The 27,500-nt window shown below is 44.5% G+C and overlaps 1 protein-coding gene across 1 annotated transcript in view; it reads right to left on the bottom strand.

The window, feature by feature from the left end:
- LOC122396828 (igLON family member 5-like) overlaps positions 1–25,715 on the bottom strand; it is a 67,886-nt gene extending 42,171 nt beyond the window's left edge. Inside the window, exon 1 of the mRNA XM_043395529.1 lies at positions 25,165–25,715. The gene's annotated coding sequence lies outside the window, so the exon portion shown is untranslated. The remainder of the gene's footprint in view (positions 1–25,164) is intronic.
- Positions 25,716–27,500: the final 1,785 nt, after the last annotated feature.

Raw genomic sequence — 27,500 nt, 5'->3', positions numbered from 1 at the left:
GTTTCCTAGAGACGTGTATCGGAGAAACACCTGAGCGTGGAGAACTGACTTGTTGATTAAATAAATCAGACGCATCGCGAATTGGAATTGCCGATGTCGTATTGTTTAATTCTCGCTGGTTGGATGCAGTATTTTTATAATTCTGCAGTTATAAAGGATGAATCATGAGACTCGGAAAGAAGGTGCCATAAATTAGGCCGATTTTGGTACCGGGGAGGGCGAGTTTGGCAACTACGACGCAGCAAAGGTTTGCGAGGACATCGGTCTTAAGGACTTTTCCTCGTGGGAATCTCCGAGTTGGAAAAGTGGGGATCGATCTTCCGCCAAGAAAGACGACGCGGCCATTCTTGGTCCGACAACCCAGATAAACGCTTCGACCATTGTGCTATGATTGAAAACATAAACGTTTCTATTTTATTTTCTTACAAGGTGCACGACAAATTGCATCGTTACATTTTTAACAACACAATCGTAACGGTTGGAAACGTTTCTATGACTCGCGAAACAAAATATTTTCGTCTTCAGTTATTCGAAGCATTTTGCGTAGACAGTTCTTTCTTAATTCACGCGTTAGCGAGAAATATCGGGGAATCGCTCAGCCCGGGTGAAGCAACTTTTCCAGCGTTCCCGTCGGAGCGTTGAAAATTCCGGGGAAAAATGATGTTATAAATTCTCGGCGACGCAAACTAGCCAGCAGTTCGTTAATCATGGCGACGATCGAGTTAATTATGTAGTGAACTTGAAACCCGTAATGCTTTGAACGATAATAAGCCGCGCGAAGATAACGTCTCGTTTTCATCGAAGCTCGTAAATTATCGTTCGCTAAAGCGCACGCGAATCAACATTAATTACGGGGATTCGTCCGCGTGTTTTCCCAAATACCCGGCCCTTCTTCGCGGAAAGTATTCACCGTTGCGCGAGCAGATGACACGAGGATACATAATTAATGACAACCACCCAACCTCGGAGGAAATCGGCGTATAATAATCGCGGAGGAATATGAAAGTCATCGTACGTTCGACGGAATTCGAACATCGAGCATCGGCGTGTTTACCTTTTTACGCGAGCTTCGTTTCCCGGGTTTCATCGATGCTCGCGAGCAGGAAAAGCCTAAAATAAATCTCTCTCGACGGGAAATATTGCCGTCGGAAATATCGAGACACGACGAAGAACGAGCGAGTGTTTTTTACGAGAGATCGCGATAGATTCTTCGTTGTCAGGGAACGCGACGCAAAGAGTCCAAGTCCAAAATGTACTCCTGAACTCTTTAAACAGGCTTGAGTTTCATATTCGTGCTGTTCGTTGCGTTTGAGTAATTGCATCGCAATAAAATTTCCAACAAAAGTCGGCTTCGTAGTCCATTAGAAAACAATTAGCAAAATTAGCTCGCACGAGTGGAAAGTCGCTCGAAAATGATCCGCGAAACGACACGGAGATGTGTCCTCTGCCACCGTATTATAGATAGCGCTTGGAACGTACTAATGGAGATAGATATTAAAATTTAAAATGTTACCTTAGCCAAGGAAATTCTATTTTCTTACGCGTATTAATTTTTCAATCGTTAGAGATATTTTCGTACGGTTCAGACAATTCGATATTGGGTGGCTATTTCGAGCACGGATAGCGGATACGGTTGTAATACATGTTCAGCGAAGTTAACACCTTCTTGGAATATTCGACGTTGTAATCTGTACGGTACGTGTCTCGATTGCACTTGGAAATGTCGCCCTTTACTCGTAACGAGCGTAAATCGACTGTGTCTGCTCGAAGACTTCTCGAAATCTCCACGACGATAGCACACCGCGGGTTCGGCGGCGATTACCCGAGTGTTAGTCGAACGTGATTGACCCTTCGATTTCCCAGAGGAGGAAGACCCGGAGTTTCCTCTAAGACAAAGCGGACACGGCACGTTTGTGTCCTAATTAAATCAGCACTACTCCCTTATTTCACGGAATAACTCTTAAAGCAGTAAAATCACAATACATTTCTAAAAACAAACGGGATTCGAACTTATTAGTCTATTCGCGAACCTCAAAACTGATATTTGAATGTTTTTATTTAGATATTCTTCAATTTCCCAACGTTTCGATAATATGCCTGTGTCGCAGGCTCGTTATAAAAATGATTAAATTAACGTCATTATGGATTTTTGCTCGTTAGACTGGTGATCTTGCTATATCTGTGCTTGTTACGGTAGAGTTCGACCACTTATTTATTTACCACTTTTGATTTTAAAAATTCAGAGACCAGGAAGACGTGTAATTTCTCTGTACAATACCGTTGCCTAAACGAAACACGGAATCGTATTTTTCTTGATGGCAGCTATTCATTTCGAAACGAACGCGTGGATCTGGTCGGCTATAGATCAATTTTTTCAATATGCCGGACCGCACATAAACGCGCCGGTATTCGTATTCCATTTGTCAGGCCGAGCGGAGAGTCTCACGTAGCAAGTCGAATTGAAACCGATCGATCGACAGAGAGATAGGAATCCAGGATCTCCTTGCCGTTATCTCGAAACCTTGCCATTTGTCACGGCATAAGCCACGGGATGGAAGCTGGATTCTGAACTGCGAGCGGTGCCTCGTGAGATCTCAGGGTGCAGGTGAAATCAAATCGAACAGGATTACTCGAGACAGTGCCGAGGCTCTTTCGCGTTAATCCTTCAGCGACCCGCCATGTTGGTCTAATAAGACGAGTCATTATCAATGAATGCACAGTGCAGTTTCAAACGCTATCGAGATGTCGCGTTTACCGTAATTGGCGTCTAGTATGATCGTTGCGCATTGCGTCGATTACTCCTGTCACTCAGAACCCTAATACGATCTCCGATAGAACGCACACATCCACGTAAAAGGATAATCCAAACAACGTGCACTTTATTTTAGTTGGAAACAAATTTAATTATAACAAACTATCGATGTGGACGACGTTGGATCATAGATGGCAAATAAACTCTGAGAGAGATTCATATAGAGCGTTTCGAAAGAATTCCTCCTATCGCGAAGCAATAGACCGCCAAGAGGTAAACGAATATCTGAATTTCAACGCAGCGTTCGTGCTACCATCAAAACGTTCTCGACGCTGTTCAACGCGATATTCAATGGCCTCGAAGTGCGAAAAGATAAAGGTATACGAGGAACTCGAGCGATTCGTGACACGGATTCCGTCCCAGTTTCTACGTTCTCTTGTCAATTGCTTTCGCGAGACGTTTATTCGTTGTGCGTGCGAATAAAGTCGACGGATTTATTACGTCTGTCGTCGCGGGAAAGCGCTATCATAAAGATCTTGGACACAATTTTGATTGGAGAAAAATTTGAAATATCCTTCGTTACTTAACTAATCAGAAGAGCGCGAGCTGCAATTATTTTTGATCGGAAGAGCAGAGAAAATCTAAGCACTCTGGAGTTAATTGGGGGCAACTGGTCATTGCATTTCGACACGGATCACTACGCTGCGAAACTTTGTCAAATTTTCGGGATTGCTACTCTAGTTCCCGTTTAATCATATTCAGATGAATGCCGTTGGCCAGTAATTGCGCTACTCTTCGGTGGATCCGACATTGGATTCCGCAATGGCTGGCCGATTGGTCGCGACTCTCGAGTTTCCCGACCGCAGCTTCAAACGGTACGAGCCGATAACAATGACCGCGTCTTTTGACATAAATACAAATTATTCGACCGCGTTTCTAATCGGCTAAAATTTCGAAGCACAATTTGATTAGAATCGCAGTGTCGGTACTCGGAAAAATATTAAGATAGACATTGCGATATTCAAGAGCAATTAAAGCTACGTGGAAACTCAATGAACTTTCGAGGGCCCTTCTGCTCGAACTGGTCAAAATAAAAGAACTTGAAAGTATAAATTAAGCGAAAAAAATCCGGAGCAGTCGCAGTCAACGTATTAAAAAAGGCCACTATTTTGTCCTGGCCTTTCGTAAAACGATGAAAAGCAACCGTTAGCTCCGTCAACGGAATCGTATTCGAAGTACCGCTTTCCCGGTAATCTTTTCTTCGCGCATACCGACGCCGGTATAATATCCAAATTTCATTGTCTGACTTTTGCACGGTTAAAGTTGCAGAGGAAGTCTCGCCCCCGCAAAAGCCCGGCGCACACCCCCTTGGTTCTTTGAGCCCGTTTAAACAGAACGAAATCCTCTGAAAAATTCCCTCGGTTCGTTTCGCCCGGCCACCGTATTGTTTTTCCATAAAAAAGTTACGAAATCGTGTGAAAAAGTCTCGCCTTCCCGGGCTCATCCAACGTTCACCCGCGCTACCAGAGACGTTGAATAATTTATAGCGAAACCGCATCGAGCGTTAGAATAATTTTTTTCGAGCCGCCTTAAATCTTGGAATTCATATTTTCCAAGCGGCGGACCGTGAAAAATTAATGCCGTTCCATTTGCCATTCGGCGCGCAGCGTGAAATGGGTAGAGGAAAAAAGAGGGGGAGAAATGGTTGCCCCGGTGCTTCTCTTTCTTTCGTAGCCGCGCGCTCTCGCTGAATCGCTTCGTCGAAATTAGAACGACGCGCTCTCTTGAAACATTCATCCTTCCATTTCGGCTTTTACCCACTTTATTGAATTACGTTAACGAACGATCGTCGGTCCCTATCGAGAAGATTTCTCGCGCTCGATCGATTAAAGGGTTCCCGGCGTCGGATTTTCCCGCAATATTTCGAGTCCATCGCGGCCCTCGAGGTTCGAGCGCCGCGATCGAACCGCGTATAATCGAGCACCGAACGAAGACGCGCGAGCCGCGAACACCGATACATCGTTTCTCTCTTTCGAAACGCACTCGTGACGTCGCGGCTGCATCGAGCACTCGTTTCAGTCAAATAGTCACCCCTGTTCGATGCAATCGACCGAACAGGCTGCCTCCGCTACGCTCCGTTTTAATTGCGGTTGCACGGACTCTTTAATTTCGATTCTGAAGCACCACGGACCACCGACGCAGCCTTCCACCACTTTGTTACATCCATCGGATAAATTATACAGATCGATACGCTTCAACGACCGTCTGTTTGCCGCGCCGCAACTCCATCGACGTTTTTACCGCGCATTTTCCCCATCCATCAAAGTACGATCCCCACCGGCCAAGTCTCGATCCAGCGCAAACCTTCGTCGGGCAATCTGGTCGATAGATCGGAAGAATCGACGAGCTGCCGTCGTCTCGACGCCAGGTGTACTCACCTACACCGGGGATCTGCGTTGTTAGATTAATCGCCGCGCGAATCGTATTAGTCCGGCACCATGGAAATACGTACACGTTTTACTATTCAGACGCCGCTTCTAAGTTTCTTTGTTTACATCGAGAATTATTTAAATCTTCCTTCGAACGAAGGCGAAGTTGTACACTGGATCTTCCAGTTGGACGAAGATAGTACGCGATTGATCTTATGATAATTCGTAAGTGTCACAAACTAGGACGCCTCGTCAAATCTACCAAATCCAATTAACAACGTCTCGCGAGAGGGAACAGCGATATCGTAGACGAATTGAAATTAGATGCTACTATCGATCCGATTCCCGTCGAACGTAGGCCTGGGGGGGAGGGGGAGGGGTTGCAAATTGTTGAAAAACTGAAAAACTGCAAACACTTCGCAGCCGGAAAACGAATTTTCACTTCCCTGACGGTCGTTTGATCTTGGACGGTGAGTCATTTCTCGCGTATACATAACTACGGCGTGTTATTGCGTCACAGGGCTCTAGGGACCAAAGGGAGGGAAAAGGGAATAGTACAGCATACTTCCAGTCGCATAACGTCTTCCTGGTTTCACGTATTCCGTTTGTGAATCGTGGAAAATTCGGCGAACCGGCAACTCGTTCGTTTTCAAGCGCCTGTTTAGCTTGCAGTTTCAATTTCGAGTCTTAAAAGCATTGTACGACGAGGATTATGATGATATTCGAAAATTTTAACAACGTTAATGGTCTTTCAGCCGAACGTAACAAGCTTTAAGGGGAATTCTCTCTTGTTTCAAGCCCTAAAAACATTGCGCGCTTTGAGCATATTTAATTGCAAATATACGATTACAACGATTCTTTAATGCGCGTATGCGATGCTTGACTAGATCGCGATGCTTATCGAGAGTCGTTACGTCAAATGCACACGAATGTGCATCTCTGTGAATGCAGAAATGCATATTTCGATATGTATCACTATTACACATCGACTAATGACGCACTTCCATCAGAGGTGCCAGAAAAGCACCGACGGTGCCCTAATCACACATGCCAGATCACGCGTACGTGAGCTCGTGGAGTTACGGAAAGTATATCATTTCAGATATCACTTCTGATACATCTGGCAACGTATAACCATCACTGCTGGCTACTGCCAGCCTCTCGCAGCCTCTGCTGGCTTCTGCTGGCCACTGCTGACCACCCCTGATGCTTCTGACAACGTACAACGATTACTACGTGTTACTGCTTGCTCCTGCTGGTCTCTGAATGCCTCTGCATCCCTCTGCTGACCACTGCTGACCACCACTGATGCTTCCAACAACGTACAACGATTACTACGTGCTCCTGCTGGTCTCTGCTTGCCTCTGCATCCCTCTGCAGGCCTCTGCTTCCCCCTGCTGACCCCTGCTGACCCCTGCTGACCCCTGCTGACCCCTGCTGACCCCTGCTGACCACTGCTGACCACTGCTGACCCCTGCTGACCACTGCTGGCCACTGCTGACCACTGCTAATCTTTGTTGACTACTTCTGATATGATATATATGTATTAAAGCCTTGTATAATGTAAATCTATGACAATAAATGAAATAACTTCAAAGAATTCTATGTGTTCTCATCATTTTTACCTTTCTTTTCCTCTCCAAATCATTCCCTTAGTTATAAGACTCCCTGAAACTCCTTGGTTTCCCTGAACCCACTAGGAAGTCCTGAAACTCAGAACTTTGCTAAAAATTCAGTGTTTCCAAGAAATTTCGGCGTTTCCAAGAAATTCCAGGACTTTCCAGCTGTTTCAGGACTTTCCAGCTGTTTCAGGACTTTCCAACTGTTTCAGGACTTTTCGTTGTTTCAGGGCTTTTTCGTTGTTCCGGGACTTTTTCGTTGTTTCAGGACTTTTTCGTTGTTTCAGGACTTTCCCGCTGTTTCAGGACTTTTTCGTTGTTTCAGGACTTTCCAGCGGTTTCAGGGTTCCCCAACTGTTTCAGGGATTTCCAACTGTTTCAGGGCTTTTTCGTTGTTTCAGGACTTTCCTGCTGTTTCAGGACTTTTCGTTGTTTCAGGACTTTTTGAAACGGGACCCCCTCAAATCTTTTCGAGGAACTTAGAAATTTTTCGGGTAAAAATTTTGTAAGAGACTTAGTATAACTTGAAAGTTAATTTCACGTATCTTATAACTATGGGAATGCTTTGGAGAGGTAAAGGAAGGTAAAAATGACGAGAAGACATAGAATTCTCTGAAATTATATCATTTATTGTCTTAGATTTACATTATACAAGGCTTTAATACATATACATCGTATCAGAAGTTATCAACGAAGATCAGGGGTGGTCAGCAGTGGTCAGCAGGGGCCAGCAGGGGTCAGCAAGGGACAGTAGGGGCAGGAGGGGCCAGCAGGGGACAGCAGAGGCAAGCAGAGACCAGCAGGGGCAGGCAATAGCAAGTTGTAATCGTTATACGTTGTCAGAAGTAACAGGAGTGGTCAGCATCGGTCAGCAGAGGCCAGTGGTGGCTGGTAGAAGTCAGTAGTAATCGTTGTGCGTTGTCAGTAATATAAGCGGTGGCCAGCAAAGACCAGCAGAGGTTGGGAAGGTCTGGCAGTATCCAGTCGTAATCGTTATACGTTGTCAGAAATACCAGGAACGGTGAGCAGCGGTCAGCAGAGGCCAGCGGAGGTTGGCAGAAGTCAGTAGTAATCGTTATACGTTGTCAGAAATATAAGCGGTGGTCAGGAGAGACCAACAAAGGCCGGGAGAGGCTGGCAGTAACTAGCAGTAATAGTTATACGTTGCCAGATGTATCAGAAGTGATATCTGAAATGATATACATATGTACGCTCATATATAGGAATAATAAAAAAGAATTTATTTTTGTTCGACTGACTTCCATTAGGCGTAATCGACAACATTACCAACGCTATTTAGGTCGGAAATTGCTTTAGAAGTACCTTACTGATTATTAACAATTGACCGTGTTTACACTAATTGTTCTTTACAGAACTGATATTCTCGGCTGTAAAATATTCCCTGTGATATAAAAAATTAAAGTTTCGTTGTTTCCGTGACATCGTTGAAAACGAAATTACAGTTCTATAGTTGAAACTGTGATTCACGCAGAGTTTAGTTTAGACTTTGAAAGAGAGACGATCCAACGGGGACGAGGAAATTAAACGAGGATGTGTAGAGTCGTTAGGAAGTTTGGATCCAGAGTCAGAAATGCAATTGCTTCCACGACGATGCCAGAAGACCATAGATCATCCTGCCTGAAATTCTATTCCACCACGGTTGGAACTTAATAAATTAAGACTTCTTGATAGTAGAAAACTGATTATGATTAGGCCACGCGTTATTTAAACTACGCAACCGATGCCAAGTAATTGTTCGTTAAAACGCGTTTCAGGGAAGGAATGGTTCACGAGTATTTTAAAGCGGTGGATTTATGCGACCCGTCCTGCATAGCGTGGCGCAACCGCGGAAGAAAAATCCTCGAGGACAAGCTGAACGTCTCGCATCTTCCCGCATTTCCACCGTTGGTCCAAAAACGAGTAAATAACGCGAAATCTCCGGGGAAAACAATGCGGCCCGCATCCCCGCCGTTCAAAATAAACTTTATCATTCGCATCCCATTTGTCGAGCAATTATCTCGTTTTCTGCATTCGTCACGGTGCACGCTTCTCGAGCGGTACTTACTCTCAGATTTTCAGCGAGAAGAAAAATTTTATAACGTTTCTATCTCGTTATGGTAATGGCGTTGCTCGCACGAAGCATGTCGCATCGTGAATTTTAGTACGAATCATTGCGTTCGCGTCGTTTTTAGAAATCGTAGACGGAGTTAGTTAATGCCGAATTTTCGTTCGACACGCTTAACAGCTCGACAAAGCCAATTTCCGACGTCGAAGCAAGCGGCCGCGAAGAACGTCGAGCCACCCTCGTGAAATTCCTTCCTTCTAATACCCCATTAACCGCATACCGCGCTCCGCGCCATAAAACGAGCGATAAAAAAGGAGGAAGGGCTCGGAATTAGCCGGCACATCTGTCGCCCCGATAGAGAGAATCCGGGGTGTATCCCCGGGCGAGGATGGACGGCGACCGTATCGGCCAATCGGGGCATAATCTGTTTAGGTTTGCTCATTTGACACGCGTGACTAACCGCGATTCAACGCGGGTCGTCTTTCACCGCCCCTTGGGGGCCTACGACGGGGAATCGCTTATGAGCCCGACAGATGCGCCCACGGATCATCCCCAAAGTACACAGAATCTCATCTTGCATATTTTATCTGGCCAGGGGCTGGAGCACCGCTTTCCATTGCCAACCGTAACATTTCGTAATTTGATCTACGACATGCGTCTGTTGTTGCGCTATTCCTATTAGCATTACTATTATTGCTCGAACATCTTTATTGCTCTAGCAGGGAGAACAAAACTCCTATGAAAAGTTCTATTTTGCAGAATTTCGGTATCTCGAACGGAGGTACAGTCCATCGAGCAGAATTAAAACTGGAAGTGACCCGGTACTAACGATACAGGAATCGAAAGCGGCGGTTCATCGTCGACTTAGAAAGTGGGTCGATGTTCTATTTCGAGGGAACGCAATGTCTTTTATAGATATTAGAAGCGGAAACAACCCCGATCGCGCGGTGTTTACGGAAACGGGTGGAAGCAATGTTTGGAGAAGGGTAGAATCAAGCGACTGCGAGCTGGTAGAACGTGTATTAAGGGCACGAAGAAGTCGGAGGAAAAGAAATTAACAATGCATTAAGAATAAAAAGAGTCTCGCTCGTTTTCGAAAAAGGAGAAAAGATACGACCGCGTAACACGGGAGAACCGTGAACAGAAATTTTCAACACTTTGCTCGCGCATTGCGCTCGTTCGCCGAGTTCTACTTTTATTGGCCTCCTTTCGGCGAAAACTGCATCGCGAAATTTATTTTCATTCCCTCACGGAGCGTACCATCCGTTACATCACGACCGTCGTTTAACGACTCAAGTCGAAACAGGGACAGAAGCGACTTACCCCGGATTTACGCGGGCGTATTTACGTGTACGCGTGACCACGGCCTCCCAAAGGGAATCCATAGCCGAGCACCAGTGAGTCATCGAAAATTTTCAACCCCTACCGGTCGACGAACGCTCGCCCCCTGCTCGCGGTTCCTAAAGAATACTAATTGCCATTTTTTATTTGTCCCGCTGAGGCGTAAGCCGAGCAAAGCCGATCGGCTTACCGCCGCGTGTCCACGTTTAACAGGACGAGCGTACAAATTTTCATTAATTCCGCGACCTTGCCGGCCGTATTTCACCGAAATCGCAAAAATCGAATATCGAATAAATGTATCTTCCAGTTTAATATAATTTCGCGACGCGAGGAAAGGCTCGAGGACACGTTCCAATAACGTAACGCGTTTCCCAGTTTACGGCATCGCGTTCGAGATAAGTTCGCGAATACTTTATAGTGTGCAACCGTTGCGACAGTTTATCGCGCGGGGTCGCGATGTGTATATATTTTCGTGAAAATTTATCCACGCCGCGCCCGTCGTTAATTAAAAATGGAGACGTTTAAGCGGGTTATTAAGGAGCGAAGGCGTCGTTTTCGCAGAGCAAGTCGGGCGATCGCGGGGATGATATTTATTTCGCGCACTTTGGGTAGATTTATTTCGGAATTCCAGCATCGACGCGACTACGGGTACTCTCTCGAAGCTATTGTGCTCTATTTCTTCGGATGGCTGCCACGGCGCGACAATTCCCCGACGCGAATAACGTCACGGAAACGAAATATTCTTACGAGTTCAAGTTTCGTATCGATCTCGCGACGCGGTTACCGGCAATGGTCGCATCGAAGCCAGAAACCCGACGTGCTCATACAGCGTCGGTGGAACGAATGGTATAAAAGATCGATCGAATAAGCTACGAGGGAAGATCGAACGACGGGGTAAAAGGAATAAAGTCGAGAGGCGGTCTGTTTTCCGAGAAATCGAAAGGACGCGACGAGGGCTTCCGTCAGATTTCTTCGGGTGGCGTAGGCGTATCATCTTGCGCGCGTGTATCAAGGAAAAGGTAATGTATCGACAAAAGAGGGCACAGAAATTCGCGAGAACCACTCTCGGTATTGAGGACGAAATTATGTTCGGGAGAGGGTGAATAGAAGGTTACACGTTCGCTTTTCCCTTAAAGTGCGATTGACTTTATATCGAAAAACCACTTATCCATCGGCAATACCTTCTACCAGGCTTTCACTGTTGCCTCGATTGACGCATATCTCTGCCCTACAATGCTTTCTCCAAGCCTTGGTCGGACCAATCCGGTTAATAACAATACCCCAACGTCGTTGCTCGATCGTTGACGAAATGTATCAAAAGTTTAATGCAAAGTATTAGAATTAAATTTGATATTCGAAGCAGAATGAGGAGAGAGACGCAGAGAGCGTCTCGGGCGTTGCATAATTGCAGAAACGACTTCAAATGAAGTCACTTTCCGCGAGGTTTCCCGAATACCGAAAGAGACGTAAGCCTGATATATTTAGCGGGATCCGATAAGTCTTCTCGCACGGTTTCGAGAGAAGGGCGCAGGTAGGCGCAGGGTGGCACGAAGGGTTGGTTTCCCGCTGGGAACGCCAACGTCTGACCGTATGATTACCCACGTTATACCCTCGAGTTGGTAATTACCAGTCGAATACGATATTCGTCACGCCATCTGTCCTATCTCAGGAGGTCGCCTCGCTGCCGGGGAAAAATGGCGATTCGACCGGTTCCTGGGTGCAGCGAACGCCATCAAGATACGTGAAAATGAAATTCTACGCGACAAACTCTCCCCAGAGATCACTGTAACTGTGACTTTTCACGGAAATTCCGGCAAATTAACGATAACAATATCGAACGTTTCAAGCTGAACGTATTTATCGATACTCACATGGTAGTTTATCGTTCGGATTATTCAGAAACGATTTAAATATAATTTAAATAGAATATTTATTCGCGTAGAATATGCAAAGAACGTGTAAAATTTATGCGCGTGAAATGCACGCAAAGCACGAAAAATATGCTAAATATTCGAGCGATAAGTACGATATATTACGTTTACTTCGTAGAATATTATCTAAACTACCGTTTTATTCTATTTTCTGGATTTTATTTATCAAACGCAAAGACTTGGCGATCTCCATCGTTGACAATGATAAATTCCGGGTACAGTGAATTATTTATCGTCAAGTGCATACTTGTCGAAATAGGGACCAGTCACGGATAATGTCGAACAACGTCTCTGTTTCTCGTGCTACGAGTCGGACCGCGAAACACAAACGTCGGTTCGCTTTAAAAGGCGGCGGAATGCAGGGGTGAAAGGTCGAGCAGGGGATGGGACACGAGAAGGTGGTCTCGCGCGCAATTTACAGACAATTTCGGGTAATAACTTTTGCATGTGAAATTGCAGTAATACGTTTTCCCCGGTGGGTCGGTAAGTTGCCGTACGTTATGCAAAGGCCAGTCTCTTCCTGCTTCTCTCTTTCGCCCTGGATAATAATGGCCAGCGTGTACCGCGGGGTCAACCTTCCGGATGCTACTTACTAGTGCTCATCCTCCACTTTCCTCCGCCACGCTCCTTCATTCACTCTCGTTCGCTTTGCATCCGTTCACGAACCACTTTCCCGATATCATATCCCGTTTGCCCCCTTCTTCAGGACTCTAATCTCGATGATTTAATTAACAGGTTACGTTTTTACATACAATGTACTTTTTCGGCCCATTAAAATACGCGTCGTTTGCATTTTTAAACATTAAAATCCTCCAATTCGTTCAGAAGTTATGATGTTTTAAAGATTCGCATGAAAATTCGGGCCTCACATTAGATTTTCGGTAAGGAATTTTTTTCTCGAAAATACGTCGGATTTCGGGGGTACGTGTAATGACCAAAAATGATTATAATCGACCCCTGCAACAGAAAGTAATTTTTTTAGAACGATTTGAAACTTTTCATTTTCACCGAAAAATTTAGGCACCTACCCCCTGTCGATTTTTCTTAGAAATTCGTTTTTGCTTTTTAATAAATTTGTTTAACGCTGTACGGAAATGTTGTTTAGTACTTTTTTATAGGTATCCATGAGCTCTACTTCCAGGCTAAATTTCAATGAAATCCATTGACTATTGTAGGAGTTATGGACGTTTGAAAATTAGATCATTGTTATGGGGTTTTTCTTACTTTACGGGGTCAAGGAACAACTTTTCCAATATTTTTAGAATTTGCACATATTCTTGACCAAAATACGCGTCATTTGCCGCGTGAAACATTAAAATCCTCCAATCCGTTCAGAAGATATGATGTTTTAAAGATTTGCATGAAAATTCAGTGAAACATATTAACGGTATGGTCAGACATTACATTTTTCGGTAAGGAATTTTTTTCTCGAAAGTGCGTAGGAATTCGGTGGTATGTCTATTGACCAAAAATGATTGTAATTGACCCCCGCAACTAAAAATAATTTTTTCAGAACGATTTTAACAAATTTTTTTTTGCCGAAAAATTTTAGCATTCTCGAATTTTTTCCTCGAAAGTGCGTGGAATTTCGGGGGTATGTCTATTGACAAAACATGATTGTAATTGACTCCCGCGACTGAAAATAATTTTTCCAGATCGATTTGAATAAATTTTTTTCTTCAGCATTTACCTCCTGTCGTGAGGTGTAAAGGTCTACTCGCATACCTCGTCTATGGCTGTGACTCTCCAGAAACAAGTTCGATTTACATAAATTTGTCGGAATAATCGTTTTGTACTACTGTACGCGTGACATATGCGGGTGCCGCTTAAATATCATACAAGTCACAGACATACTCCGCATAGTGCATAACGCGGTGAGCACTCATCCGGTAAACGAAACACTCTGCTCCCTTCAGAACTGCGAAACGAAAGTTCACTGACTTCCGCGTGTGCCTGGGGGTACCATTGCATCGGAGAAACATCGTTTTCTACTCGATTTATCCGCGCACAAATTAATTCATCCGTGTTCGGTTTCGAGGAGCGCTCGAAACACACCCATTAACTTCGTTTCGCAGCTCGGGTGATGTGAAATCGCTAGAAAATCCGTATAATGTAGCCGTCAGAGTTACGGGAGCCACAACGCCGGGGGAAACGCGAGACTTCGTTGCTTCGAGTGTTTTCAACGTTAGGTTTCAGGTTGTAGCGCCGATGGTGGTGCACTTTTCACGGAGCTTATATTTCCACGACAGCGGGCCGAAAAGGGGATGGAACGAATGGAAAGGAAATCTGAGATTCATACGGACATCGACCGAAAATGAACAAACCGACTGCTTTTATTCGAGCGAAGGTTGCTCCTTTGTTGGATCGTTTAAAAAGCAGATCGCGAAAGTCTGAAAGGATCGTTCGTGTGTCGTTTCTCTAGCAATCTAACAGTGGTTAGATATAATTAATTTTCCGACGAACCATCGAAACGGGAGTTTCTCAAACTTCTGTACGCTGTAATGAAATTGTAGCACCCCGATCATTCTACAATAAACAACGTCGTGAGAAATTCCAGAGCTTCCGGCGAACGAGCGTCGGACTTGAAACGAAATTTCACGCGATGCGGAAGAAAGGAGGAATCTTTTGTCCCGTGTTAACGGAAATGAAACGGGAAACAAAGGTCCTCGTTAAGAGCAGCAGCTTTTTATTCGCGTCGCGTAAAAGTTTCAACAATCAAAGCGTTAAAAAAGGACCTCGGTTTCGAATCAGCGTCACAGAGGGAACTTGCCGCCAGTCGACGGCCGTTTTAACCGGCGGTTTGGTACACACGAAATAATTATCGCGCCTCCTGACGTACGAGGAAACGTTCAATATTTTAGCCTCGTCGTGCCGGCCGGGGCGCGAAGGTGCGTGCATAATTTTCGCCGGTGGTTTTTCGTAATTGAAACACACCGACGCGCACCGAGCGCCGCTACAGTGATTTCATTGTCTGCTCGGACAGTGGCTTGGCCGCGTACGCGTTTTATTTGCGAAGCTCGTCCCGGATTCCGTGCATAATAAATCCCGTCCCTTTTCGGCCATTCGGTTCCCCTTTGCTTATAGGGCGTGCCTAGTTCGCGGATAAAGAAATCTCTTCCCTTTTACGTTCCTTGGGATGCTTTAAATCTTAAAAGCATTCTGCTCAATGGTTTAAATACTCCAGAATTTTCAATTGTTATTTAAAAAAAATTTCACGCGGTATCAGCTTTTCGATATGTCAGTTAAGCTTCGTTCGCGCGTGAATCCCAGAACGGAGATGAAAAAATGTGATAGTGAAAATACTAGGGTGATCCATAGTATACCAGAAAATGGGATGAACCTTTTGTAAAGTGAATTAAAACGTCCCCGTACAGGGCTTTGTTTTCGAGAAAATGGACTGTGAATATTGGGGGGTTGCTCTTGCGATTCGGGAACGACTCGGTTAACGCGTTTAACCATTGTTCAATATTTCCACTCGTTTCGGTGCTTGTAATCATCGTTAGTGGCGCGATATTAGCTGTTTTCCGGCGATGTTTAGCCCTTCTAACTAATTGGGTGCTCGAACAATTATTGCTCTACACTGGAAATAATTGCAAGTAGAAATAACCAGTAATGGTCAGACGCGTTTATAAAACAGTGATTATACGCGTGGTATTTTCAGTTTTGCTACGACTGCTGCTCGAGTTTTCCACTAAATATTCGTGGAAAAATCTTCGTTTCGTATTTGTCGTCGGAAATTAGCAAAAACTGCGCACTGACGTGCTCGTGGAAAGTACGCGACGAAACTACTACGATTGCCGCTTCGATTTGCATACTAAATATTTAAACAGAAATCCAATAACTCGTCCTTATTGTGGAAAACGATAATTACGCCAATTACGCGATGACGGATTCGTGGAAGCTACGACATCGAGGATAGATTTCCGCGACAACGCTTATCGTCGATCTTTGTGCATGACAAGCTTTATTAGCTGGTTATACAACTGATCGCACCTCGAAACGATGACTAGTCTGCCGCGTTCTTACTCTACTAAGCATTTCTCAAATGGTTCACTTTTATTGCAGTATTACACCTATCGGAACGATGATGTCGCGCGATGGGATTATAAAATTTTTAGAGCCACCGATAAAATTCTCGGACCTTAATAATCCTTTATTTTCTACTTAATGTGGTTCGACGTTCATTTCAAATACCTTCGAATTGCTGTCAGAGTACATCAATCACACACGAAGTCTTTAACGAGCAAATTGTTTTTATCTGGAAGTCGATGCTCGAATTTAGGAACAATAGAGTCGTTCATCAGTTTCGCATAATACAGACACGATGGTTGGAAGGTAGACAAATTATTTCGTATCAGGACACTCGCCACAGGCATCGGACAATGACGTACGCCGCGCCACGTCGCTTGTCATAATTTCGCAAGATTGAAAGCCGCGTATTACTGTAATCTCGCTACTGAATGTTAATTATCGCTGTGCCGTGCTTGATCTATAGTCCCAAATACGTGCCTAATATACTGCCGTATCGTTGGCCGACCCACGATCGCGAGAATTTTTAATTTACTTTGCTCCTGATCTATTCATCTTCGCGCGTGATCGACGAACGCCGCGACAAATGGCGACTCGGAGAAAAGAGCGTTGAAAAATCAAAGGGGGCAACGACACGAACGAGAAGGGTTCGTCGAATCGAGTTGGAAAACCCGTCGGATGAGAGGGATTCGCGCCCTTAAAGAATAATTCAGAGGCTAAAAGGAAAAGGTAATTCCTTTGACCATCTCCAGATACCATTCGCGTGGCTACGATCTCGACGATCCAATTGAACCGCGGCGCAGGATTCAGCGATCGGTGTTAATGCAACGTAACCTGCGTAAAGCTTCAATTCAGCCAGGAAGATTACAGTGGCGGGGAGCTAATACACACGATAAGGATTATGGTGGCGGATCTATTCGCTAAATGAAATAGCCGGTGGAGAAATGGAGGCCACCGTGTCGCCGTGCCCGGGATTGTTCTCGTCTTTGAATAATTAAGCTTCTTTGGCCCACGGGTCAATTGCACCGCGTCCGGTCCCTGACTTTATCAAAGATACATTATTTATTCGCGAGCCATTGAATTAAACGCTTGCGAACGTGCAAGCATCGAGCGTTTCGTGAATCGTCCGTTAGCTGCTTTTACGCCCACGGTTTCCCTTTGCGTCCATCCTTCCTCCGCCGGAATTGGAATTTCCCTCTGTGTCTCGGCCACCGTACTCCAACTCGTTCGCAGACTTCGTTGTTTTATTTAGACTTCTCCGTGGCTGCCGTTTACTCCTTTGTTGCCTCGTGTCCATTCATTCCTTTATCTTGTTTCTTTCGTGCTTTTCTTTCCTTTTTTTTTTCTTTTTCTCTCCGTTCCCTTCTCTTGGAATTACTGCGAGGGATTCCATTTCTGCTCGTCTTTGTATCTGTCCAAAGGTACGCGGTAGTTCGTTAGCCGGACACAACTTTCTCCTAATTATCAAAGAGCACCCGAGAAGAAACACAGAGGCGGAGGATACGGAACTGCGACTGATGTAATTACAGTTACGGGAACTAATCCGCCGCAGCTGCTTGTACTTCGTCATCGTGACTTTGTAATGTAATTTCGAGCCGCTTGTCAAGCCTATTGAAACGCGAGCGAGGTGCACCGCGATTACCTGTCCGGTTTGCTTGCGAGAACGATCCGAACGTGACCGGAAATCGACGGACGATTATTCGACGACGCGACCACGCGATTATTCCAGCTTTATCGAGAACAGCGCCGGGAAATCTTCACCCACGACTTCCAAAACATTTTACATTTCTTAATATTCCGACAGTACATTTTGTATCAAACTCTGTGTGCACGGAACGTAATGTGATTATAGAAACTAATCTAGAAGCTGCATACATCGATTTCTTTCGTAAATCTTTTAAGGGAAAGGGCGACAAAGTGTCTCGCTTTCTGGTGGTTCCTCGGAGCAGGTGAATATTTGAAAAAATTTGATAAGGGCTGGATAGACATTGATATATGGGATGCCATGTTTTATTTTGCGGCGTATAGTTACGTTAAGAGGCGAAGTGAGTTATTTGTCGCGGATGAGCCAACAAGAATGGAGCCTGCTTCTACTTGGTTCGAAGCTTCAACTATTACGAGCAAAAAAAATTTGATGCGTTCCAAAGTAATACCTGTGGAGTGCTATTATAATTTTAAAGTAGTGGCGTGCATATACAGAGTGTTCCATTTTAATCTCTCTGCGTCGTTATCGCCGTGCTTAGTAGTTTTTTTCTTTTTCACGAGCGTAAATGTTCTTTAATCCGAAATGGGACATTGACCGACGATTTAGCCGAACGAACAAAATAAATATTAATTCCAGAATTGTGTACGATAAAAGATATGAAGGATGAAGATGCGCAGAAAAAAATTACGTACGATGAAACACGAAAATTCGCGGAGCCGGCATAATAATAGGTACAAAAGAAAACATACATATCATCCAGATAAAAAATATACACCTGCGCGAAAACGTTCCTCGGTTGCCTTCCACGATGCGTGTTCGAAACAAGTTTCACCTTTTTAAATTCGTACAGAGATTCGTATTTCAATTCAACAAACACAAGGAGGAAAAATACTGGCAACATAAATAGAATAATGCACTCTGAAATAAAGAGAAAAAATAAATTGCTTTAACGCTTTGTGGCAGCAAGCTATAAAAATAGCCAAAGCTTCGTAATGTTTATAAACCGGGAGAAGCTTGAAATTAACTTATTTGGAACAATCTTAGATTAAAAGCAAACAAATGAAATAAAAAGAGAAAGAGAACCTTGTTAAATGAAAACGATCCGTTCGCGTACGTGCTGTGGAACGGAATGATACAAAAGTAGATCCTTCGGAAGATTCTCAAATGGTTTAGCAAGATGGAATATCCTGTCTGAAAATTTCCAATTTTCCGTAAAATGTAACTATCTATCATATTGTGATAAAAAAAACCCCTAAAGTCTTTCAGTGTCCGTTTGTAGATTTGAGATAATACCTTCCAAGTTTTTTACGCGCATCATATCAGATAAGCCTAGATGAATCTTTTATGGCACTTTTCTACATTATCGAGGTTCTCCACAGCCCTTCTCAATCTATTTCACGTTGAATCTGATGTGCTTATAATAGAAATATTCTTGCAACTTGGTACTCGATGTTCATTTCGTTTCGCCAGTATGCAATTTCTCACATTTTCTACGATTCAACCTATAATTCACATTGGACCTGTCAGATCTGGTAAGTTTATCCCTAATCGGATTAAATCTTTGAGATAGTTAATCGGTTTAAAGGCTGGAAAAACTTTCAAAAGGGAATTTTTATAAGGCAGAACTGTAAGTATAGTTTGTTCAGCGGAAATACATTTAAGTAACGTTACTTTCCAGAACGAAAAACCGTCCAACCAACGATTTCTACTTGATTCTGGTTAACATACCTCGCAAGTAATGCACGAAACGCGTTATAATTAATCGCGACATAATGGAAAATAGAGAGAGAAATTCTTCGTCTTCCCGCGTTAATCCGATCGTTTCGATAGAGATTGATTTGGTCAAGTCTATAATTTATTCGATAAATAAATATGGTAAGGTATTATGCCGTTGAGCGGGACATATCGTTTCGTGTTGAATTAATTACCATTCTACATGGCTATTCTGTGTCGCGTTTAACGATGCATTTATAATAAACCGTTAACGCGGAAATAGCATATGACTCGAGCGAGATCAACACACTCCGAGCGGTTTAATAACTTATGTAGACGATCCGTCAGCGAATTAAACTCTGTTTCCCCGGCCGGGCCTTTTAATAGAACGTTACGGAACATCTGTTCCCTCCCCGAAGCTTTCGATAACATCGTTTTAGCAATCTTGCATCGATTTCGAACTCGCTGAACAGCTCCAGCGAATATACGGGCACGTATCGCGTATCACTGAGCGACGTTGCATTCGCCCACGCAACGCATACGGTAGAAAACATATTCTCCGAGTACAACTCGCGTTTCTGATGTATTATCGTAGGTTAATCGATTCAAATTTCCATGTATATTCAAACGTAGTCCACGCTGTGGAATCAACGGGTTGGGGGTTCTTCTATCTCCGACCTAATTCGAAATAGTTGAACCGTGGAGCCACCGTGATATTATTACAGGGATTAGTTGCCGCATCTCTGTACTTTTCCATTACCAGGGATTTCCTTGTCACGCATATACCGGAACTTTATTACTATTAACACGGTGGAACTTTTATCCGGGAACCGGTACACACGTTACGTCGCGTAAAATAAAACGCAAAGTTCGTTCGGTTATTCGGGCTTACGTGTACATAAATGAATACACCGCGCGTATCTGCGCTTCCAGGAAGCCACCGCGGCATCTGCGTCCAATTACATGACCAACCGAATATCCACGAAAACCGGATAAAACACGGTGACCTATCAGAAATACCGTAATTCGGTGGTACGTCCGGCGAATTTCCACGAAAAACACGACGTTGCCCGTATCCGGCCGTAATACCCGCGTTGTCCGCGTATATAGAACGCGCCAAGGTGGAACGAAAACGCGCGAGAAAAATTGCTGTCGCCTGGGCGCCATTAGGCTGACAGTCGAACATTCGGCCAGTATTCTCTCAGGTGAGAGAAAAGGCATCCGGAACGGCCAAGAATCATTATTGGCTCCCGAGCGTCAACGTCCACCGTTGAAATGGAATTTTTTACAACCACCGACACCTGCGGGTCACGTTCCAACGCGAGAAAGACGACCGGAAACGACGGAGAAAATGAAAAGCACCGTTCCTGCGTCGCCTTTCTTTCGCAATTTACCCAGCTGGTCGCGAGTTATTCGAAACGGGTAAAATGACGGCATAATCGAATAATTATTAGGTCTTAACTTTCAATTTAAACTCTTATTTTACTAAAACATGTTGAACGTAAGGATAATACGCTGTACAGAAAATCATGATGAATTGAAAGGGTTTTAATATTGAAAAGAACACGGCATAATCGAATAATTATTAGGTCTTAACTTTCAATTTAAACTCTTATTTTACTAAAACATGTTGAACGTAAGGATAATACGCTGTACAGAAAATCATGATGAATTGAAAGGGTTTTAATATTGAAAAGAACACGTGCTTATATTGGGTTTACGTACTGTAACTCTTCCCGAACAAGGTATTACAGAAAGTTCGATACAACGCGCTGAATATAAAGATAGAATATCGTGCAGGGTATTACGCTCAATTGAAAGATAATAATAATAATATTACAAAAATGAATATTACTTTATCAAGAAGAAAGTGTCTGAATTACGTTGTCAACATCATTTCGAAGAATATAATTTCCACTGAAAATTCATTCTATGCATTTTATTAATTCTACATATTTTTCACTGTTTCTACAAACGGAAGGAACGTCATATTGGTTTTACAATGGTAACGAATTTTTGTTCATATAATTATTTCACTATCTCCTATTTGCCAATGTTTTAAAAATAATTCTGTTCTCAAATATCCACCATCGTGTCCGTTCATATTGAAATAATTATCGCTGGTAAAAATTAGAATTCGTCTCTGTTTTCCCCATTAAATATCATTTCGAGTAAATGTTTCTGCTCGTGACGGGAAATTAATGCAACTCTTGCTTGAATATTTTAACATGGTTGCTTTGTTGGGAAACCTGACGCAGATTCTTTAAATTATTTGCAACCACTGATTCCCTGTAAACTGAATGTATTTCTATGAATTTTTTCATAGGTTTCTGTGAATAAAAATCACAAGAACGACCATTTTCACGTAACTTCACCCGCGTCGTTCGATCCTCGAAAATGAATGAAAATCCCGGTACAATGGATGAAACAGTTTCGTTTAGTACTTGCTCTCCCGCGGTAGACTTTGGCACAATCGCGGATAAATGGAATCGCAATTAACAAAGTGGCCGAATTGCTGGCACTAATCGTAATCAAAGTAATTAATTATCTATCCATTGTGCCCCCTTCGCGATCGTGTCGATATCGACGGGTCCCAGAAAAGGCGAGATATCGTTCGTATTCCATCCGACCCTTTCATCCCCTAGGTCACACAAGCTTCCGCCAAGCTGCCTACGTATTATATTAATTCAATTTAGCTATCGTCGAGCGTTGCACGATCCCGAACGATTATCATCGACGTCCAGTAATAATGCGGGATTAGCAGTTATTAAAGGCTCGGGCTATTCCCACGTTTAATTAACACTGTAATTGCGAACTCGTCGCGAAAGAACGGCCGTTATCAAATCGCGGACGACTTCGCCGGGATTCGTCGATGATTTACGTCCCGAGGACGCGGCGCGCGGAATGGAACGGAGAATTTATTAATCTCAGCCTCCTGGAATTCGCTGCATTTTCACAAACATCGCCAACAGAAATTAAACGAACGGCGATTATTAAATTTGTCGGTCTATCGTCAAGCAACTAGGCAATATATTTTTTATTAGTCGGAGAAGTTGGCTTTTCGCTTTATCAAAAATCTTCCGGGCGTGAGAGCGATGGGAATGTTCGGAAAGCGTGGAAAAATAATTTAAGCGACATCGAGGAGGACTCGTCGCGCGTTTAACAAGGGGGCCCCAGAGCGCGACGTATATAAAATAGCTTCGCGATACGGGAAGCGCTAATTAAATTTCCGCGTTATTCGCAATTAGCGAGCAATTTATTTGCGCGGCCGTGGAAAAAAATCAGCAAACCGACGCGTCCCCAGGGCGAGGCGCTCGAAAACCCGGCGCGATCGATTGTTTCTAAACTCGTCGTAGAACGAGCGGTCGCGTAATCTCCTCTTGGGCTGTTGTGCGAGAAAACAGCGTCGCGGCCGATGTCCATCGTCGAAGCGTTCTCTCTATTTCGAAATAACCGGGGTCCTGTTCGATCGATGGAAACCAATTGCCGAAATTACGCTACGGGAATGAAGACGAATTGTTGACTGCCAGGTGAATCGGTCCGGCTCGAGTGGACGTTATGCTCGAAATCCCGTCTACGCGGAACGATAACCCCCGTCGAGGTAAACTTCCGTCCGAAAAACTGGGCCTCTCCGGTTCCATACGATCCCGGTTCGCTTCGCGTCACGCACGGAGGAAGAATTACTGGAACGATCCACGCCAAATTACACGGCGAGTGTCCCTCCTAACGTTTCACGGTAATTGCGTCGGCGTGACTCGAGATTACGGTATTTATCGAGCACACCGGAATAAAATCGACCGATACGAAAAGCACATCGCGATCGCGAGCGAGAAACGCCGCACGAACGACCACCCACCCCTGATTTCAATTAATTCCGGCATTAAATTGTTCAGTTGCAACGAAAAGTACTACACGCGATGGCTGAGATCGATGTCAACTTGGCAGATTCCACGGGAAAATGTCTCTCGTACAATCTTTGACAAGGGTTTTCGCGGCTAAAAATAAGACAAGAATCTCGTAAAATTATCATCCGTTCTATTACAGAACTTTTAACGATATTCTGTAACCACTGCTGGAGAACTGCATACTATTAATTTAAAAATAGCTTTGACATTTCAGGGATCGTAAACAGTTATTTCGAGAACCAGATCACAATTGGAAGTATATTCCCAGCAGCGTGAGATTTTCGGTCGAGTTGCAGCCTATAAAGCTTAGATTATAATTTGAATATCTGTAAACGTAGCTAACTTCAGCATATTGCGATAAAATTAGCTTACTTTCTAGGTCATCGGCGTTACAGAAGCATACAATATCTGTAATTCTAACGTAAGAGAAAAGCACAGTCATTATTCGTTCATTATTAACAAACTATGGTAAATCCATCTCTGTCGCCTCGTTTCTTATGCTCTTTTACACGCACTCGAGAACCTTACCGTAAACAAACGAATAAATAATGTTCCTGAGCACAGTAATCTCGCAATTCGAAAAATACACAATTTCTTTTTCATATTTCTGATGTCGGTTTTTAATCAAGCATTTAGAACTCGCGTTTGCACTATATTTTCGTCTTATTTTCGGTTACAAAATGCACTGTACAGAGTTTGCTCGGAAACCTGTAGAACAGTCTGTTTAAATAACGCTAGACTCGCGCGAATTGCTTCCGCTGTTATTAAAATGAACAAATAGCGTAGCCCGGGAAACGAAGTAAAGCAAAATTCGGAAGCACGAACAAGTGTAGTGCAAATATTATCCCTGCGCGAGGAGCGAAATATCTTTTTACCCGCCTGGAATTAGACGGCGCTCGATCGAGCGCAGTTTTTTCAGTTTCGCCTGGCTACGGGCGCGATGAAATCTCCAGACGATTCAATCCCGTCATCAGAGAAAATTTTACCGGAGTGTATACATAAATTTTCCGAGCGAGTCTCGCTTATTCAGCGCGTAGGCTGAATTGCTTATTCGTCGCGAAAATTTGCACGGACCGTGATAATTCGCGCTATATTTTTCACGTAGAAGCGCGATCCCTTTTATGAATAATTCCCCAGCCCAGCGAGATTTCGAAATTAAATCACGGAAACCGACTGAGAACGCTCGCGATATCGATACACCGAGCCCGTTGCACATTATGCTAATAAAGTGATTTCATTGTTCAGCGGGAAACAAAGTTCCGTAATTAGTGACAATGTACGCCCGCGTTACGTAATATATTTCCTCGAGTTAGGCGAGAATCGTGACTTTACGGGCAACGTAACGCATGTAATTGCAACGCTGGTGTGGTTCGTACGACGATAGCAATCAGGATAAAAACCTACGTGTTCGTTCGAGCTTCTCTGATTTACTATTATCGTGTAATTCGAGGTGGATGCTTTTAAACGAACCTCGAATTATCGTCGAAACGCGTCTGACGCGTTCGAGCCCACACGGTCGACGTCAGAGTGGAAATGCAACTTGTTTCGAGCGCAAGGTTCGTAACGCTTAAGAGTTTCCGTCAAAGGAACGAGCTCGGTGCCGTTACAAAGCGTTTTGGTCGATCGAATCGCGCGGAGCGTTTCCACTCGACGACTAGCCTCGAAATAGTCGTACCTTCGGGGTCTGTTGGTCGTCGTCGCCGCGTAAGATCCAAAAAGCGACGTGGATGCAGTCTTACCGCGAGGCCGATCGAAGTTACGCGCACTTTTTCGCGTCGTTCACTGCAGTGACGGTAACACGTTGCAGTACTCTCGCGATGACTTCCGGTCCACTTGTATCACAGCACTGTTGCGTCGTGCACGATCGAAAGACGCATTCGATCTCTCGCGAAGTTCCGTGCACCTTCGTCTCGCGAACGATCGCTTCGATCTCCACCATGGAAGGATCACCAGCGTTCGGGGACGGTTTCCGTTGCCGTCAGCTCCTTTCGCGAAGCGCCTACGATACTTCCGGTCAGGGTCTCATCTCAACGTCACTCGGAGGACGGTGCACACAGAAGGGCGGCGAACACCTTCGATCGTTGGATCGAAACTTTGCTCCCCGTCTCACCGACGAGCGTCTGAGCGGCAAGTTCCGCGTGGGGAACCGGAAGAGAGGAGAACCGCGCGCGGTTTCGCGTTCGAGCACCCGTCGGGTGCGCGCGGAGGGCACTCGACGTGTCGATGGATGCGCGAAAGCGTCGGAGAAGACTGTGTGTAGCTGGGTAAACCGAGCGATCGCGATGCGCGAGCGACGCGTCGTGTTGTTGGCAAGCGACTAACCCCCGACGCCGTTCTGCACCCCCGGACGCCGCGCATGCCCCCTGCCTTAAAGAACTCACTCACCCCTCGACTCTGTGCCGCCCCAAAACCACGGTGACTTCATCTTTTTTGACGAGATGCCTGTGCGAGACCCCTCCACCCTTTTTCCTCCTTTCGTCCAACCGTATCTGTTCTCTCGCGCCCTCCTCGTTCTCTTCTCCACGTCCACCGACGTTCTTTTTCTTCCTCCTTATCCCTCCCGGCTCATCTTTGCCCGAACGAGCTTTTACCGCTTGTTTCATTGCTTGTTTTATGCGCGCTCGTAACTCGTTCTCGAGGGTGACGATTAGCGCCGGGATCCGGTTTAATATGTACTCCTGCCTAACGATCAATTTAATACCCGCGGTTGGTTACAAACAAATAGTTCGCTTAATACACTACGCGGCCAGAATTTGTACGCGAAGTTTCGAGTCGTTAGAGGCGGGAATTTAAGCTACCCTGAAAATTGTTTTTTTCAGGATAACACGTTTTAAAAACCATAAAGATAAATAGATGTTGGAAGTTGTAACGAGGGTTGCTGACGATCTTGACCATTATGATAACGTGTCTCTAATTTCGCGAAGAACGATGGGTTGGTAACGAAGTTTCCAGGGACACCAGTTAGGAAAATGTTTCGTGAAAAACGGCGCGGAAGTTGAACACCGCGACACACGACGCTCCCACCCGCGCAACCGTGTGTACTGTAACAAAGTTCGCTGCTGGAAGTTGGTGATTAGTTTAATCCCATCGTGTCCTTCGCTTAATGCGAATAAAAGTACCAAAAAATTAAGTGAATCACCTTCGCGTTGATCCCTTAAGTAAACGCTCTTAACTGTTGATCCCTTAAGCGAGCGACTTCACCCGCGCGCGGTTATGTTTCAATTCCCATAATTTCGTTAATTTTTCCGAATTTAGGATATGCACGAACGTGTGATCGGGAGCAGAATAAGCCTGATAAAATTTTTAATTACCTCCAATATGATATTCCAAGTTTAAGTCGATAGAAATGGTCAGCGATCACGGTGGCCTCAACAGGTACAAACGATGGGGACGTTATACCGCGAGGTATAGCTCTCTTTCATTCGAAATACCTCTGCGACGTGTGTCAGGCGAAGTCTGCAAATTATTCTTCGTTGCTCGTTTGCGGCGAGCCGCGTGTAAGTGTATTCTCTCGTGGACGGAACGAGGAGATTTTTCTCCAGAATCCAGCGAACCGTTGAGTCCCTCTGCTTCTTCGCGCAATAAATGTAACTTGCAAAATGAAATACCAGCGTCGAGGAAATTGACGCGTCTGCAACGAGTTGTACAAAATAATTCCGCATTCTGCAGGGCCGAGTCATCTATTTCCGTTCCGCAATAACGAGCTTCCAAAGTGTGCACCGAACAAGCCCTCATTACGAGCAATATTTGCTTCGTCTCGTTAAAATGATAAATAATACGCTGAGAGCCCTAAATGACGAGCCGGGGTGAAAGGGAACGTTTCTATGCTCGGTTATTAATAATCGGCTCCCACTTGCGAGCTAAGAGCGTTATCAGAAATAAATATTCCCACTAATTGTCGATAATCCATGAAGTAACCGGTAATTCGATTAAATTGCGTTTGAGCGAGGAACACAACGCACGAAGGGGGAAAAATATCGATAAAAGCCCTTTATAGAAACGCGATTACTG

The sequence above is a fragment of the Colletes gigas genome, unplaced genomic scaffold, assembly GCF_013123115.1.
Source record: "Colletes gigas isolate AHSC1104 unplaced genomic scaffold, ASM1312311v1 Colletes_gigas_Sc00008, whole genome shotgun sequence".
In the NCBI taxonomy this organism is placed as follows: Eukaryota; Metazoa; Arthropoda; class Insecta; order Hymenoptera; family Colletidae; genus Colletes; species Colletes gigas.
The sequence above is the reverse complement of the archived record's forward strand: the minus strand, read 5'-3'. Positions and strand labels throughout refer to the sequence as shown.